Source organism: Chaetura pelagica, unplaced genomic scaffold (assembly GCF_000747805.2).
Source record: "Chaetura pelagica isolate M959 unplaced genomic scaffold, ChaPel_1.0 scaffold37, whole genome shotgun sequence".
Classification (NCBI taxonomy): domain Eukaryota; kingdom Metazoa; phylum Chordata; class Aves; order Apodiformes; family Apodidae; genus Chaetura; species Chaetura pelagica.
In genome coordinates, this window is record NW_009954567.1 from 5,240,148 (window position 1) to 5,258,599 (window position 18,452).

Below are 18,452 nucleotides of genomic sequence, written 5' to 3' on the forward strand. Positions count from 1 at the left end.
TTTTAAGATACTTTCTGCTTTCTCTTAAATATTTGACCTTTTATCCTGAGTAGATATACTTTATATGGCCAGCTCAGGATAGCCTACTTTGTTTGGTGTTCTTAAAGAGACAGGTTTGCATAATTACTGTAATTTTGGACAGGCTAGCTGACGTTTTTTAATACAGGAATGGCCTTTTTATTTTCGAAGCATTTTCAATGTTGTCAGTAGGAAAAACAGGTTTGGAAGTAGTACTAAAGAAAAAGTTACAGGGTTGTGCCATCAGTGGACAGAAGACTGACTGGCTCTCACATCTTGATCAGTTTTTGGGCCGTGGTATCCTTTGCAGTTAAGTCGATGCCTCTGTGACAAGGAGTAGTGGAAGTCTGTATAAGTTTGTAACTTTCTTCAGTACTACATCGTGTGCCATTTTGACACATACCAGTTGGTTATTTATTCTATACTTTTGTCTGTGAAACTACCTTCAGTTTTAGCTTCTGTATTGTCATTGAAGAATGTGTGTGAAATGTTTCTTCTCATGCTTGCTGAAAAGCTGGCACAAAGCAAGCAGCATAGAGGATCAGTTCCTTAGCCTTAAGTATTTATGTACTGATATTTTTAAAAAAGAAAGAATAACTGTCTGTTGAATGGCCGAAAACTTAAAATAGGAAAACCAAGTGGCTTATTTCACACGAATGCAAAACTGTTCATCAGTGTATATCTGTTCTTCATGTGTCTAACTTAGGGTAGCTGTAAGTGTTGAGTTAAATGATAATTAAGTACTATCCATCTCTCATATATATTTTTTTTACTCTTATGTAAAAGAGTGAGTGTCCAAGTAGACTGTGCATTTTTCTGCTGCGAATATATCTGTGTTTAAAACAGGGAATATGCTGGGACTTATAAAAATCATCTTCACTTTTTTACTCAGGATGTTTTCAGCTATGTGAAGACCTAGAAACAACTTTTATAATAAAAAGTGGATGGCTGCATGGCAGGTTGAGGAGAGAGGTGGTAGAGTTACCAAAAGCATGAAATACTTGTGCGCCAGTTCTCTTTTTAAAATATCTTGATGCCTTCCTGCTTTTCAAACACATTTAATACTCTACTGGGTTTGTTGTAATAGTTTAAAGAATTTTTAAAGCAACATTGAATACTGTCTCAAGAGTATAATGTATATTATGTGTCAGTGAATAGTATATGCAGTATTGTTTTATATATTAGAGGGATATTCAATATTTAATGCCCTCTCTGTAGCAAAATCAGTATATCATAGTGCTCTAAAACTAAAAAGCCAGCAGTGGAGTTTCAAGGCTACTTTGCTTACTCCTTTCTCAGTCTGGTTCCGGTCTTGATGAGGAGCTAAACATCTGCTCTGTTGCTATCTCTAGGGGAAGGCTGACCAGCCCACCACTTCTGCTCTCTTCTTAAAGGTGGACCAGTCCCCTGCTCCTCTATACTCATAAGTCATATACTTATCTAAATCAAAGATCCCTGAGTGAGAAAACTGTCAGAGAAAATAAAAACAATAATGGACAGTGCGGATTCTCCTAATTCTGCTGCAGAAATGGGCTTGGGTTAGTTAAGTTACCAGCTGGGTCTAGATATTCTGAACTGTATCTCCTCTGGACTATCTTCACAGGCTCACAGTCAGCCATAGATCCAGCTGTTATACGGAAGACTGGAATAACAGCTGCTTACATGCCAAAGTATTCCTTCACTTTATAAAAGAGTGCTGCTGGCTGGTGGTAGCCGCTTATGTTTTGTATAGCTTTCCAGGCATTTTAGAGCACAAAAGAGTAGGCTGTGAATAGGCTTGAAGGGAATCTTGTTCCTGTGATCTGAATCTCTTGGCTGTGCTTAAGCGAAAGTTTTGTGTCCCCTGATTCAAGAGTGGTTTTCTTAGCAGTAACACTGCCTATGAAACAACACTATTGTCTAGCTGATGACAAGCCTTGGTACTTCATGAAAACTTTACAAGGGATGTTCAGTGCTCTTTCTGGTTTTATCCACAGTTGGCTTTGGGATGCATTAATTCTATGTTTTGGTTGGGTATTTTTGCCTCTGAGGTTCCTTTTGCCTGCTCAATTACTTTTACCTACACTATCAGGATTCTTGTGGCCTGCTAGGTCCTATCCTTTCTGTGAGCATTGTCCTGTTTTTTTCACACTTGGGATAGTGAGAATTGTCTGCTAATACTAAGAATATTGTCTATTTGTACAGATTGCCTTGATGTAGGCATTTATTTTCCTTTGCTAAGGTTTTAAGAAGTAAAGGATGAAAAGATAGTCTATTCTTCTTCAGGTTGCATTGTTGTGTTTGACTGCTCAGTTATGAAGTGGACATAAAAGTTGATGGTGTCATTTTCAGACTCATGTCTATCAGTAAGATTTTTTTACTTCTGTTTCCAGCAGTAGACTTCACTGCATTTCAGTTGCACTAGCTCTTTTTGGAAGTGATAGCTAAACAAGAAATATCCCAGCCTGACTTTCAAGTCATGATGGGTTTTCAGGACTGGCAGGTAGAAATATTCTCTTCAATTATAAATTGGAGACATTTGTTATCCAAATCATTGAGCCTATAAACCACATGGATAACGCCATGTGCTTTTATGGAGAAGAAACATGTACACCACCATGTGTGAACTTGTTTTTCTACTGCTATAGGTGTGTGTACCCTTCACAGTACTAATTTCAGGTTTCTGCCTGAAATGGCATTGTCTGGAGTAAAAAATGAGAGAGACAGAGAGAAGAAGGTGATCTCTGTGTTTGTATGCAATGTACATATTTATTAAGATAGATCAGCGTATAGATTTACGTATGGATAGATGTGCGCACACACTTGTTTCATATAAAAACGTCACTTTCTGCTTCATTCTGGGCTATGTATGTAGTTCTTTTCTACCTCTTTCTCTCTTCCTTCTCTTGCCTTTATGTATCTTCTTCAGAACCAAGAAGCCAATGATTCTTTTTTTGTGCTTGTGTGAGTGTATGCTTTTCTCTTGCTTCTTTGTAGTAGTTTCACTGGAATGGTGTTATTACGATGGTTCTTCCTTTGACTCAGAGGTGGATTGATTTTCCCACCCCCAGAGGCTTGGAATTATGAATGCTTGGCCAGTTGCTTCCCAGCCAGAGTAGACTCCTTGATGATTTGTATTGAAACTTCATGTTACTTGTGTACAGTCACTGAAGTGGTATTGAGAATTTCCTGGTAGGACAGTGAATTATTACTTGAGGATTGATGAATGTTTTGTACATTGTAACAGCTCATAATAATTTCTGAAATGTTAAAAGGAAAATTGTAACTTTTATTGGAAACTCAGAGAATAGATTTGTCAAACTAGTTTTATTAGTTTTGGCGCAGCATGGTTCCTGAGCAGAATTTTTTAACTTCTCTGAGTTGGTAGTTTGAGTAGATGCAGTGATTTTAAAGTTATGATGTAAACTCTCACTATTGGTTCCTGTGTAGATCATGGGTTTTTTTCCTTTGTCACCATGGTATAATCATGTAAATATAGTATAAATTGTTTAGTAATAGGTGTTAAAAGTGGTCCTGTTGGTGATGTAAGAAAAGCAAGCACACATACTGACATAAAAGCAGCCACAGAAATGTAAGTATGATTGCATTGATGCCAGCTGAATCTGTCAGTGCTCCAACTTGTGTTATTTTACTTTTGTTACATATGAGTAAACATCAGTTGAAAGTTAAAAAATAATTGTTTTTCCCTGTATTTGAGTTATTTTTCATGTCAGTTTTGGAGTGTGAGGATTTGAAGAGCTCTTCCTTACTTTCAACCCTCTTAATTCACCTCAATTCCTACATGCAAGAGAGAGTGAGCTGTTATCCTAATAAATGTTAAATTTAGACAGATTGTTATCCCAAAACTGGGAGGAATAAGAAATACCTCTGTGCAGGCTATCTGTGCTTTCAGAACACATTGTCATTGAGTATGTTTTGTTAGAAGTTTATTTGTTGGACCACTGATCCTACTGCTTCTTGTGCAGCATAGTGAAGTGTTAATGTGTCTTGGTAATTTTATTTCCTTTCATTCACATTAAAAGGGCTGTGTTAGGAGGATAGTCTTACAGTCTCACCATCAAAGTGAATGTGTTGTTTTTTTCTTGTTGGTGTACTTAGCTAATCTTTTGGTTCAGACGTTTAATGTATTTCAGGTTCTGCTTACAGTCTAAACGTTGGCAATGATCAGTTTTCTCCAGTGAGCCATCATTGTTTCTTAGCTTCAGCCAGACTGGTGAGGATTCATCTGGTCATATTCCTGTTCTGTGCTTAGTTTTTAATCTGAAAAAATCCTGGTTTGTTGTAATTAAACAGACATCTTTAGGATTTGACCAAAGAATCTTGCTGTAGAAGACTTAAGGAAAGTTGAAATAAGAGTAAAAATAAAAAAGAAGCTTAGGAAATTAGCAAAATGCTGAAAGATGCAGAAAGAAGCTGTAATTTATTTTTTTTTCATGGTTGTGGTTAATGTCTGCTGTTACTCAGTGGGAGACAGTCTTTGTCTTCCTTACGCAGGGAATCAAAATGACAGTAGTCCAGATGTCCCTTCATGTTCCTGTGGTTGTTGGGACATGCCCCATGATGTGGGCACATTACACAGATTCAGTCCTCCTGTTATGTTTGAATTTGGTTTACCTCTGCAATTGATCCTCTACCAAGCCATTACGGTTTTTACTGTATTAGAAGCCGACTGATCCTTCTCAGATACAGTTTTTAAGTACACAGGAGCTCACTCATACAACGATTAGTAGTTGCTTCTTCTGCTGCACTTTCTGTCAGAGAGCTTAAAAGTTTTGGTAGCAGTAAGCTATATATCTACTTGTGTGGCTGCACATACTGATTGATGGACTTGCCTTTGGTAGTTCTTTGCTACAGCTGGAAATTGGTGATCAGGTAAGTGGATTTCAGGGTAGATTCCCCATGTATTTATTACACGTCAGTGCGCATGGCTTACAAAGTAGGAGACAGTGCTGTAGTTACTTGTTTAGTTAGGAGACAGGAAATTATTCCATATTTTGAGCCACCGTGTTTAGAATATAGAGATACTGCTAACTGATTTAGGTTGAACATTTTAATGAAGTTTATTAGATGTCACACTCATATAGTAATGGTGTAAAACTCTTCAGTGTTGCATTCAGTTGTTCTGTCTATGTTGCCATGTTATTTGTAGGCTGTAGACATGGGTCAAAGTGTCACATTATGTGTCATTAGAAAAAGGTGTAGTAGGAGATAAATTTGTTGGAAGGAACACTGAGATGGCACCAGGATGTATATGTGTGTGCCATACTGTATTTCCTGAATGGAGGAAAACCAGAAAGTTCACTTACCTTTGATTCAGCCTTATTCAGTAGGGATGTCACATTCAGTGACAGCTCCTGAATTTTCTCTTGGGAACCTTTCAGAGGATTTTTGCCTCTGAACCTTTGCAAATTCACTGGCTACAATAACTGTTAAATTTACAAGTCCCTCATGAGAATATATAGTAATACATAAAATTGTGTCTAGGTATAATACGTGTCATATATTGGACTCTGAGTTTCATGTGATGTGGAGGTCTACTGCATAACACCGTGTATGGTTACTTGACTTAATTTTTCATGTGACTTAAAGGTACACTGATAGGGATCTTTAAGGAGATTACTCACACTTAATATACTTGGCATTTTTCTATCCATTTCTTAGACCACCTGCTTCTCAGCACTAATATTTCAGTACTTTTGCTTTGTGGCAGTAGATATTCTATATGCTGTTGATACATATTAGTATTATAAGATTTATTTCAGTAGATTCATCCGCCTGAATACAGCTGAGATGAAAAAAAAACACCACAAAAACCACTTCCAGTGCAGCCTTAAATGTCATGGTGGTCCATTCTGTGGTTTTACTTGAAGTGCTCAAACCAAATTGCATAGTAGTGAACTAGAAAACTTTTGGCATGGTTCTCAGTAAATATAAACATATCTCAGAAGTACTGTAAACCAGAACAATTCCCAGATCGATCTACCCAGTAGAGAGACTTCAGAGCTACTAACTGCATGTTGCTGGTATTCCTGCCGCTGACAGATGAGTACAAAAATATTGGGGTTATGCCAGAATAAATACATCAGCTTGTTTGCCCTTTCTTTCAGTTAGCAGTAGTCTTCCCTAAATAATTGTTTAGGAATAAGGAAAACCGTCATGCTCTATTGTTCTTGAAACATTGTAATTATTATTGTAAGTAGAATCTGTTATTCCCATGAAATACTGGCATGTTCAGTTTGGTGATTAGAAAGTAAAAACTGCTGCAATTTCCTTATCCCACCCGTTCTTTTTTTCTGTATATGCAGTAATTATGCAGATGTTCTAGCATGTAGTAGCCTGCTTTTGATCTCTATCATTTGGCTTTAACCTAGGTTTAAAATCTTGTGTTAAAGAAAAATGTTTAAAAGGTTATCCACTATTGGAACTTTTTCTTCCCCCCATCAAAAAATGTTGAAGATTGTGTCAAATGAGGCACTCCGTACTGGTAGGCAACTGTCTCTTTATATGTGATCAAAGTGCCTGTCTTTTTTAGCTAGACTACTTTAAAACATAGTTATTAACAACCAAATAAATTACAGGGAAATCAAGGAGATGTATTCAGTTTTTTTAAAGGGAATCAATTTCTGTAAGCTTATGCATATAAGAAATTTTAAAAATTTGTGTTAATAATGGAGAGACTAGTGTAGTCCTGTGTTAAGCATCTTGATTATTAAAGAAATACCATTCCTAGTGCTTTTTAATTCGCTGAAACAAATAATAATGCAAAGTGTTATGTGCTGAAATAATTTAGTTTAATAAAAATTGATATACCATCAGCCCTTTTAGTGTTTTATTATCTTAGAATCATAAAATGGTTTGGGTTGGGAGGAACCTTAAAGATGATCTAGTTCCACACCCCCTGCCATGGGCAGGGACACCTCCCACTAGATCACACTCCAAGCCCCATCCAGCGTGTCTTTGAACACTTCAAGGGATGGGGCTGCCACAATTTCCCTGGGCAACCTGTGCCAGGATTTCACCACCCCCAAAGTGAAGAATTTATTCCTAGTGTCTAGCCTAAATCTCACCTTTTCCAGTTTAAAGCCATTAACTGCTTGAAAGAGTCCAGCGCAGAGCTACAAAGATGATGAAGGGAGTGGAACATCTCCCTTATGAGGAAAGGCTGAGGGAGCTGGGTCTCTTTAGCTTGGAGAGAAGGAGACTGAGGAGTGACCTCATCAATGTTTACAAATATGTAAGGAGTGAGTGTCAGGGAGATGGAGTTAGGCTTTTCTCAGTGATGACCAGTGACAGGACAAGGGGTAATGGGTGCAAATTGGAGCATAGGAGGTTCAAGGTGAATATCCGAATTTTTTTTTTTACTGTGAGAGTGACAGAGCCCTGGAACCCACCTGGATGCGTTCCTATGTGATGTACTCTAGGTGACCCTGCTCTGGCAGGGGGGTTGGACCAGATGATCTCTCGAGGTCCCTTCCAGCCCCTAAGATTCTATGATTCTATGATTCTATGATATGCAACAAGTAAAACATACAACAAACATTGCAGTATATTCAGATTGGGGTGCATAAAAAGGAAGCTATGATGGCATTGCATTGCAGAGTTTAAAAAACATCATTTCTCTCAAGCAATAAGGTAGTTGTAAACTAAACTGTTCCTTTTGTTTGTGTCAGTTAGCAAATGCATCAATGAACATTTTTTATGTGTCAGACAGAATTCTTATTATTTTGTTTTCAGAGGACTTGCATGAATGTAAACTTACCTGTTGCAGGGTTGGAGGGGAAATTTTTATCTGTATCTTTTGTTTATTTTCATATGTATCAGTATATATGCATATACCTGTACTAACCATAAATAAATACATGTGTGGGTGCACAGACATTTGTATACATAAATACTCAGTAGCTGTTAATACTTGTTGAGAAGCTGAATGGCATTGATACTACGAGGTCAGTTCAAAAACTGCAAAAAACTTATGTGCTTGAGCTTTATTCAGAGGCACATCTAGGCATAGATAGGCTACATGCTTTTCCATCTATAAGGATATTTATGGTATTTATGGTAGCTTTTGAAAATACCCGAAGTGCAACCGTTTGTTTCTGGGAAATGTGGCTTGTCTTCCCAAATTGAACAAGACACTTGGTTCTGTTCCACCGCTGGAGGAGGCTGGTTTCTTTCTTTAAATTTTGTATTCGACCAACGCAAACTAGTGCAGCATTTACATTATGTGAAATACTGTGGCATCTATCCCTATTCCTTAAGAAATAGGGGAAAGATTCTCTTGATAGTATAATGTACCTTTTTGTTTGTTTGTTTTGTGGTTTTGTTTTTTGTTTTAATTTTGGTTTTGTTGTGTGGGGTTTTTTTTGTTTGTGTTTGTTTGTTTAGATAATTTTATGGATATTAATTTTGTCTGGAGCTCAACTTCAGAGGCTAATAAATTAGAAGTTGCTTTGTTTGAAGCTGTTACTTGTTATCTGTGCTTGTGTTAAGTAGCACTCAAGATGTTAATCATTGAAACAGTAGTGGAGGATAGACTTTTTTTTTCCCCCAGCTGTTTTCTTGCATGCATTTGGGAGCACTACATTGACAGTCTTCTCCCTCTGGGCTGCTGGCCCCCCATCCTTTACAAGATTTGGCTCTGGCTTCTGAGCAGAGTCTGACTTGTCAGAAGAGAAAGATTTGTTAATGTGGAACAACTTGCAGTGCTTTTGTGATCCATTGCTATTTTTTTAATGCATACCTGATAGAGAAGAGTTAATAGAATAGTAATTTGTTTTATCAAAGCTTTTAATCAGAAATCTTAATTTTTTTAAGTGCATTTAAATATAATGCTTTTATATATCAGTTTTAAATCCTGAAGTTTTTGTAAAGAGGGTAAGTGCAATAGTTTGAACTGGCCGAGCTTCCTCTGATAAATCTGAGTATAATCTAATTTAAATTCCTCTTATACTTAAAGTACTCTTTGGTTAAGTGGTATCACTTCTTAGATCAACTACTGGAATTTTCTGGAAAAGTATTCCTACATAAAAATACACAGAAACATCAAAAGTAGAAAACAACAACAACAAAATTGTAGTCCTAAGAATAGCATATTTTTAAAGTATGTACTTTAACCCTGAAACTTCCCCTTCTCAGAGTTTGCTGTAAGTGGGAGGCAGGACCTTCTTCCAGCCAAAAGGTGGTGATGCTAGATGTCCCAGAGATGCCTTTGCAGTAACTGCATGAAGCATCTCTTGCACTGTGGATAACTAAATAAAAGTGAGGGAAGGTGACCCTAAAGGGGCTTTGGAGAGTGAATGGAACATGAGAGATGAAAATTTTGCAGGAGGATTGTAGATGATGTAGTGCTGTGGGATGACATAAAACCATTGAAAAGAGAGCTTCCTTTGTTCTTCTTTTGATAATTATTTGTGACAGATATGTGTAATTTAATGATACATAGCTTAGTATCAATGAGCCTAATAATCTGGAGTGAAATTCTGTATTCGGTCATGGACATTTCCTGTTGTTTACAGTCTCTGCTGACTGAGGGAGGACAAAAATCTTCATCAGAATCTTTAGTAGATAAATATATCTTTACAGATTCAATATAGCTCAAATATAAACATAATAATCCAGTCACCAATGAAATGGAAGTTAGATACTGACAATAGGAGTTAATCAGACTTCGTTTCAATTAAGAGATGCCTTGGTGTTCACCAGAATTGATTGTCAGGACAGTTTTCATAGTATACATCAACACATGGCTTTTTTAATTCCCTTTTATGAAAACTGGGAGGATGCTTGAACGTTAACTCCTTTATCTGACAATGCTGTTCAGTGAGAAGTCATAATCAACTAATATCCTTTGTGATATTACTTGTTAACCCTCTCAGAGTTAACTAATAACTAATAAGTAGATTGTGTACATTTGTTTTACAAATCTGCTTTTTCAGTGAGTCCAGGCCTGTCTAGCTTGTTCTTACACATGGGTATGTCAAGGGAATTTCTGTAAGCACTGTAATACTAGAAGCAAAGGTAGTCAAACAGGTCCAATTGGCTCTGTTCACTATGTCTATGAACACCCCATGCAAAAGGATGATTATGTCAGTTCACTGTATCATCAAGTCTTACCAGAAGACCTTCCTTTTGCTTCCCCCCATAATAGACAAAGAAACTATAGAACGTATGTTGTAAGCAAGCTTGTATTCTTGTATTTATTTTTTTCTTACCTGAGGCTTGGTGATTGGGCTTTTTCCCTGGCCCTCCTGCCATGTTTTTATGATTGAACTGTTGTGTTTGGAGTCTTCTCCTTCCCATCTGTGACCTATGACTAATGAGAGAACATGAGTACTGTTGGGAAACGAACTTGTATCTAGGTTTTCCCTTCATGCTTTCTTGTTTCTCACAGATTCTATTCTATTTTTCCAAATGTCAAAATATTACCATATTCTGCAAGGGTTTTGATTTCTATTGGTGGAAAAAATTCAAAAGCAAAAAATGAAACATACTTCCTGTTTGGTTGTTTTTTTTCAAGTTGGAAAATCAAGTTTCTTCACATTTTTTCTTGTGTCTTCCTCAAATCTTAGAACTGCAAACTGGTATTTTAATTTTCTGTAAAGGAAATGTCTCAAAGGAAATACAAAACATACTAGAGCATATGAATATGCTAGGTTATTTTATTAAATATGCAAATTGTCTGTATAGGTCAGACCTAAGCATTCAGAATTATCTATAAATTAATACCTTTTAACCATCATGTGTTTCCTTATTCTGATTCATAAATTATAAGGCAAGAAGAAACCAGTAGGATCACCTACTCTGACAGACTACATGAAGCGAGACACAGCATAATAGCGTTAAAGATTTAGTAATTTGGTCCTCCCAGTCAAGTTAATGTGTTCAACCATTGACAAGTTGGAGAAAATCTGGAAGACTTGCTGCTGTTCTGGCCAGCTTTCTTTTTACACCTCTTGTTCCTTAAGTGAGCTGTGTTCTACCTCTACTGATTTATTGCTGATGCTATTGTATCTTCCACTAACCCTAGCAATGGCCTCAGAGACACCGGGCCAGTCTTTTTATAAAAATAAAAAAAAGTTCTCTACATTTTTTGGGATTGTGAGTCCTTAAATCCAGTCCAAGGGTTAACAGATGGATATTAATAGAGGAAGCAATCTGAAGAGAGGTCCAAAGGACTGTCTTGTGTTTTCTGCCTCAGTTGGTATGGTAAAAATTGATTTTCTCCTCATGTCGTACCAAGAGAACAGTAACGCTGTGTTTGCTGAAAGGCACCTGCCCCAGTAAGTTGACCTGTGGGCCAACAACATGGTGTGGCTGCAAGGCCACACGGGGAGCACTTGACTTTTTTTTTTTTTTTTTTACCCTGTTGGGGGGGCCAGACTGTCTGAAAAAAACGGAAGTGTGTGGGAGTTGTTTGAAGGAACCGGTCTTGCTAAGATGCTGTTGGAAGATGGTTGTACAGTGTAAGGCGAAAGCATTCCACTTGTCAATTTAGACTCTTTAAGAAATTATCCATATAGCTGCTTTCAGGTTTCATATTGTAGAAAAATAATTGGATCATTCCAAAACACAGTACAAGAATGAAGTAAAGCTCATCCAGTAGAGACAATCAAAGATTAGGGTCCAGGAGCTTGAGCACTTTATATGGCAGGAACACCCAGTGCATACTAGAAATCCAGCATCCTAATGAAATGTTGCTCTACTTAGATTTAATATGGGGGTGGTGTATGCATGTAGAATAATAGAATATCTACCAAGGTTTATGTAATTTGAATTTACTTTTTAAGCTTGCTTGCCTTTTTTTTTTTTTTTTTTTTTTTTTTACACAAAGGTGTTACTATTCTAATAAAAGTATTCATATTAAACATGCATGTAACAGAAGATGCAAACGTTTGAAAAGCTGTAAAATTACCCTATTTTATGGAAAAGCTTATATGAAAAAACCTTTTGTAGTTATGGACATTGCTAATGTCAGAGGAGGGATCAGTTTGACAACTGACTTTGTTCTGTGTTGCTGTTCCCTGTTACAGAGAAGCCTCTTAGGAAGTACAGTTGCAGTGCACATAATGTCACACATCCAGAAGCAAAGATGGTGACACAGTTTTTATTCTAGTTTTCATACATGTTTACAGATACTTCACCTGAACAGTTTATGCTGCCAAAATTTTTTTCTTCTCATCAAACTCGATATTTTTACAAAGCCACTTTTGTGATAGGTAGCAAGATCCTGTAAACATAGAACGAATAAACCATGAGTGTATGACTTCACTTATCACTAGGCCATAGTAAATCTGAGGGCAAAGGTAGCAAATAACAACACAACTATTCAACACAAGTGAAAACAAGTAAGTGTAGGACTTCACTTCAGATACACTAGAAACCAAGTAGTTAAAATACAGTTCTTTGTAATATGATTCAGAAGGAATGTGGTGCTTTATGTTCTCAAGGTACGTATGCAATGTCCTATTTTTTGGTTTTCAGGCATTTGAGTTTTGTCATTTTTTAAATTAACATACTGATTACTGCATTTATTAGGCAATGGATTCTTTTAAATCCTGTAAAAAGTGAGGGCTACTTCCCTTGTAAAAATGTTACAGAATAAGGAAACTGATTTGGAAGGGATCAGGTAATTTGCTCCTGGCTTTGTGACTTTGCTGCAACTATGAGGAGACTGAAATAGATTTTGGAGCAGTCTTGGATGTTTTTTTCTTGAATTCTCTGGCAGTGTTGTTCACAAAACATTAAAAGAGGTCCCAAACAAAAGCAAAGACTGTAGAAACGATGGCTTTATCCTTTCTGTGCATCACTTCTTCAGTCATACTTCTGCTGTGATGCAAATAGAAGCCTTAAATTAGCTAATGAGTTAATAGGCTGGATGAGTAGGGAGGTGATTACTCGTCCTGATGGGCAAAAATTGTAGCACACCCTTTTCTGTCATCTTACTTCATCCCCACCCAATTCTAACCTGTCAGAGATGTTTGTCTCATCTACATGTTACGCCTGGGTTTTAGGACTGTGTAAGCTCCTTCCAGCAGAAGCTGTCATTTGTTGTGTGTGATGTCTAGAGCAATGAGGACTTGTAGCACTTTTTCATGGATAAGAGTAATAACACTTATCACCACTGGGCTCTTTCCATATTGGACCAAGTTGGTTTGTTCTTGAGAGCAGAAAATGTGGAGTTTTCTCATTTATGGCAGATCTTTCCTCAAAATAGAAGTCTTGGAACAAAGCTTATCTCCACCAGTTTTCTAGAATTTCTGCATGTTGACTCCTTTGCAGCCTGAAAGAGTAAGGCTACAGTCTGAAATAATTTTACAGTTTTGAACAAAAAGAAAAAAATCCAGTAATTATTTAGTTTTAGATACAACCTATAATAAGAGCGTCTAAAATACATTACCATTTACTCCAAAGACTTTTTCAACCATAAAGCACCATTGTATCTATAGTGGTGTAGCTGGGTTTTTTTTCGCTTGAGGGTGAACAATGTGGCTGTAGGGACTTAACAAAGGCGTGCCTACAATGGTTGGTTTTCATATATCCTTCTGGAAGAAAAAAAATATATAGAAGACAAAAGCTAAAGATTTTTTTTTCACATACTTGCTGCATTTTAATATTGGAATAGAAAATGTGCAACAGCGTTAATATACTTTGTGTGCTTAGTAGTTACTGAGATTTTCCATTTGTAGTGTATCAATCTATAATATATTATTAATTTCAATTGATTTGCTATGTTTGAATTAAGATGGAAGGCAGCTTACCGTAACACTCTTAAGATAATCGTTTTGCCTCAGGCTTATAGGAGTTTTTAATTTCTTTTCTTCCAGCACACTCAATTTATAAAATTTCAGTATTAATCTATAATGACTGCTTTTCCTATTTAAAATATTTGTATGTCTGACATGTTGAAGGTATGTTTTATTTGCATGAATGTGAAAATCTGACTTTTCAATCTGTACCGTGGCCACACGTTTGCCTCAATGCACTTCTTTGCGTACTTAGTGGTGGTAACTTTCTGAAGAGATTATCAGTATAATTTACGTTTTTATGCTTGGCCTGCGATTTCATAAGAAGTTGTTTTATTAAACTGAGTAATTACATGTTGCTAAATTTATTCTCAAAAACATCCTCTTCACACTTCGTTGTCAGTGATAAAAAGTTGTCTTGAATGATAGAATTGTGTGTGCGTAGTGTATAACAGACCTATTTGTGTTAGCTTGTGTAGTTTTCAGTAGCCTAATTCCATCAAAAGGTCATGTTGGTTTGAAATTAAGCATTGGTAGAGAAGCTTAAGGTAACCAGGAGTTTGCTTAATGCCAAGATACTTAAACTTTTTCTTTAATTAGCTGGTTGAGGTCTTGAAGAGTGACCCAAGACTGAAGAAGACACATTTGGTTGATCTAGGTTTCTGAATGTTTGGTAGGCTTTTTCGCATCTGTGTGCTAGACTGCCCATATGCTTACTAAGAGCAGCGATCTCTAATGTTCCCACGTGGTTGCTGCCCAGATTCATCTGCAAAACAGCACTGTGCCCTGCAGCACCATACTGGGGTGTGTGTTTAGCTCTGACTCAGAGGTCGTCATCATTTCCTGCAGCAGCCTAATGCAGCCTACCCTGAGAAGTGACAACATCACAGCACGAGGTGATACGGCCACAGGCATTTGGGCTATTAAGGCTTAGACTTGTAAAGGATGTGACGTGTAGTGTTGTATCACGTTGCAGCATGATTCCTTTCTCCACCACAGATGAATGACATGTTTGTGCTTTTCTACAGTGATAAAGTGTGCTGGAAGGCATTAGTGAATAGGAAGTCCAGAATTTGTCCTTTGGAGAGAGTGACTACAATATCTCTTTTAAAGATATGGCTAATAGAACATACCAAATAGTCAGAATTAAAAAGCAGAATAGTATTTTCTGGAATTGTTGCCATAACTTTTTTTAGAGCTCTGAGGGGGTAATGTTTCAGTGGCTATCTGCTGAGCTTGTAATATTAAATGTTCAGTCCAGCTTTAGTCTTGAACTCTTGGGAGTTCTGTGGATTTTTTGAAAATAATATTGTACCTTTCCTATCTTAAATGGATGTGAACCTGCTAATCTTGTGTTTGATCTTGTTTACTGGGGGAGTGGGGTGGGGAAAGAGAAAGAAAAATCAGGAGAGCAGGATATGCTATTTCTTTGAAGAACCTTTGTCAATCAGTAACAGCCTCCACAATGTTACGAAATCTAATGTACACTTTGGAAGGAAGAGATTATTAGATTACATTGCTATTTCACCAAATTTTGGGAGGAAATACAAATTGTTGAATGGCAGTTTACCAATTATAATCTTGAGTATTGTTTTTTTATTGGTCACTCTTTAAACCTTCATTGTCATTACTTTCTTCTATCAGCTGAATTCTTGCTAGTCACAGTGAGGCAGTAGGCTCCATGTCCCCATAAAAACAAGGCAGAGCTCTGTAATAAATTTAAACTAGGCTGAGAAAACAATCAGTCACTTTTTATTCGGTCACACACCCATAGGTACATCAAACTACTTGTCCAGCCCCTCTAAACTGTGTACTACCTGCACAAACTTTCCTGATATTTGAAAGACTTAAAAATAATTTTGATTGAATGTTTAGATATACATTTTTAGAGGGAGATTATTAAAAAGCATGTGATAATGTTAACATTGATTTATGTGAATACTGTATCATTTAATTTATGTTTGGGAAGGTATTTTTGTATGGATGGTGGTAATTTTTGCATCTCATAGAATCATTAAGGTTGGAAGGGACCTCAAAGATCATCAAGTTCAAACACCCCTGCCATGAGCAGAGAACCCTGCCAGCACTAGACCAGGTTGCACAAAAAACTTCATCCAACCTGGCCTTAAAAACCTCCAGGGATGGGGCATCAACAACCTCCCTGGGCAACCCATTCCAGTTCCTCACCACCCTGATGGTGAAGAATTTCTTTCTAATATCTAAACTAAATCTCCCCTCTCTATTTAAAATCATTACCCCTTGTCCTATCACTGTCTTCTCTGATGAAAAGCCCCTCCCCAGCTTCCCTGTAGCCCCTTCAGGCACTGGAAAGTCACTTTAAAGTCTCCTTGAAGCCGTATCTTCTTCAGGCTGAACAGCCCCAACTCTCTCAGCCTGTCTTCATAGCAGAGGTGCTCCAGGACTTTGATCATCCTGGTGGCCCTTCTCTGGGCCCTCTCCAACGGCTCTGTATCTGTTGTATGCTGAAGAGCAGGGGGGCAGAATCCCCTCCCTGGCCCTGCTGGCCATGCTTCTTTTGATGCAGCCCAGGATGTGTTTGGCTCTCTGGGCTCCAGCACACACTGGTGGCCCATGTTGAGCTTCTCTTCTACTACCAACCCCAAGTCCTTCTCCTCAGGACTGCTCTTCAGCCATTCTCCCCCCAGCCTGTATTTGTGCCTGGGGTTGCGTGAAAAAAAGAGTAATCCCATCAAATGTTTCTACTCTTTTATATTTGTTTGAGGAAGTGGCTTTTGCTGACATTTATTTTGTTTTTCAGATGTATACCTACATTTGGTTTTCAAGCTGAGCCTAGTCTATTTGAGGTAATTTGTAATGATTGTTTGAAAAGCCAAGCTAGAGCTGATATTAATAGAAAGTCTAGTGTTTGATTAAACCACTGAACCAAATTAGAGGTTTCAGGCCTCTGTTTTGCAAAATCCAGGAAATGAAGGATTCACGTTCAAAGTCTCATCACGTTCGTTCTTACTGCTGTGGAGGTTAGAAGATCACAGAATGCTACGTGTCATAGTTCTACTTGAACCAGTCTCCATTACATCAAATGGAGAGTATGTGGAAGGTGTGCCAAAGCAAGTTTTCCCTGGAACCAGAGTAGTCATGTGTCAGAACTACTGAACTGTTTGGTTAACCTTGTACATGCTGTTAGAGATGATTGGTAATGGGCAGCTCTCCACCACTTTCTGTGGTGGAATCACTGGTGTGAACCTCAGAATAATAATGATGATGGTGTAACCTCATGAAAGTACAGCTTTACAAAATGTGTGGACAGTCTTGGTTTTAGCTTTTCTACATAAGACTTAATTGCTAGCATTATATTTGTCTTGGAGAATTTAAAGAATATAATGTAATGTAACTTGAAGGCATAGTTGAGGGAAGGGGAAATTTTGCTTATTCTGGATCCCATAATACTGTTTTAGTGAAAATGTGAGTATTTCTTGGGAGTAAATCCAACATAAGCCATAGGCACAAGTGCTAATTCGAAACTGTTGTGATCCATGTAAACAAAAAATGTGAGATTTTTTGTGATTTTTTAAAGTATGCCGTTAATGTCCAGGATAACAGCTTTTGTATAATGCGCAGGTTATAAATAATGAAGTCTTACATAAAATAATTTTTTGTAGAGTTCCAGCTGCATTTGTTGACAACTTAGACCTTTCCATTTAAGACTTACTCTTTCTGCCATCATGTATCTGCTGACCTTGACATTACTGCTTCAAGGTGGAATTTTAACTGAAATTAAAAAGCCAGATCTGTTCTTGAAGAATTATGCAATCTTGAGAATTTTTTTTTAAACTATGTAATGCTACCATTCTTGCAGGGATCAATGTGTAAAGAGGAAAGACTATACATTGAATTACACTGTTCAACTTCATGTGTGTCCAAGCCAGCATTAATTTTTATTTGGAGCTCATTACTGCATCTAAAGAGTTTAACACTTCCTTTTCTAATGTGGAAGGATGGAAGGTAACTTTTGTCTGTTTTCAGATGGTTAGTGTTCACATTAAATCTCTCCATTGCCAAAATAGGGCTTGAAACCTGAACTTCCAACAAAATCACCAAACTGCAAAGCAAAAAACCAGAATCACTAACAACAAAATCCTACCCTCAAATACTGAAAACTCTGACTTCTTAAGTCATTCCTGCAGATCCAGAAGCTAGAACTTGAAGAATATCTGCACACACTCCACCACACAGTTATAACAATTGCCAACAAGCTCACTTTGGTTTCTTTTCCTTTGCTTTGTCTGCAGTCCCATTTATATTGGAGCAGATACTGTTTAAATAGTTAGGTTTTAATTAAGATGTATGCCATCCTGTGTTGCGTGGATTGACAGGCAATAGTTCTGTACCATCTCAGTTTATTCTTGTGGCTGCCAGCAGCACTTGTAGATCTGGCATCTAAAGTTATTGCTGCTGTTGCGTCAGGTAGGTTGTTGGCTTTAAGCTGTGAACAGTATGTTAAACAACATGTTTAAAATGTCAACTAAAATTATCACTGTTTGCGTTTTTTGTCTGTACAGTGGATGCTGCTTTACTAGGTGTTTTAGGTGATACTTCATTCTAGACACACCAGGGTGAATTGCACAAGGCTGAACAGCCCCAACTCTCTCAGCCTGTCTTCATAGCAGAGGTGCTCCAGGACTTTGATCATCCTGGTGGCCCTTCTCTGGG

The 18,452-nt window shown here is 37.4% G+C and overlaps 1 protein-coding gene across 1 annotated transcript in view; it reads left to right on the forward strand.

The window, feature by feature from the left end:
• Positions 1–18,452, forward strand: part of MAST4 (microtubule associated serine/threonine kinase family member 4) — a 110,607-nt gene that overhangs the window by 312 nt on the left and 91,843 nt on the right. The window lies entirely within an intron of this gene.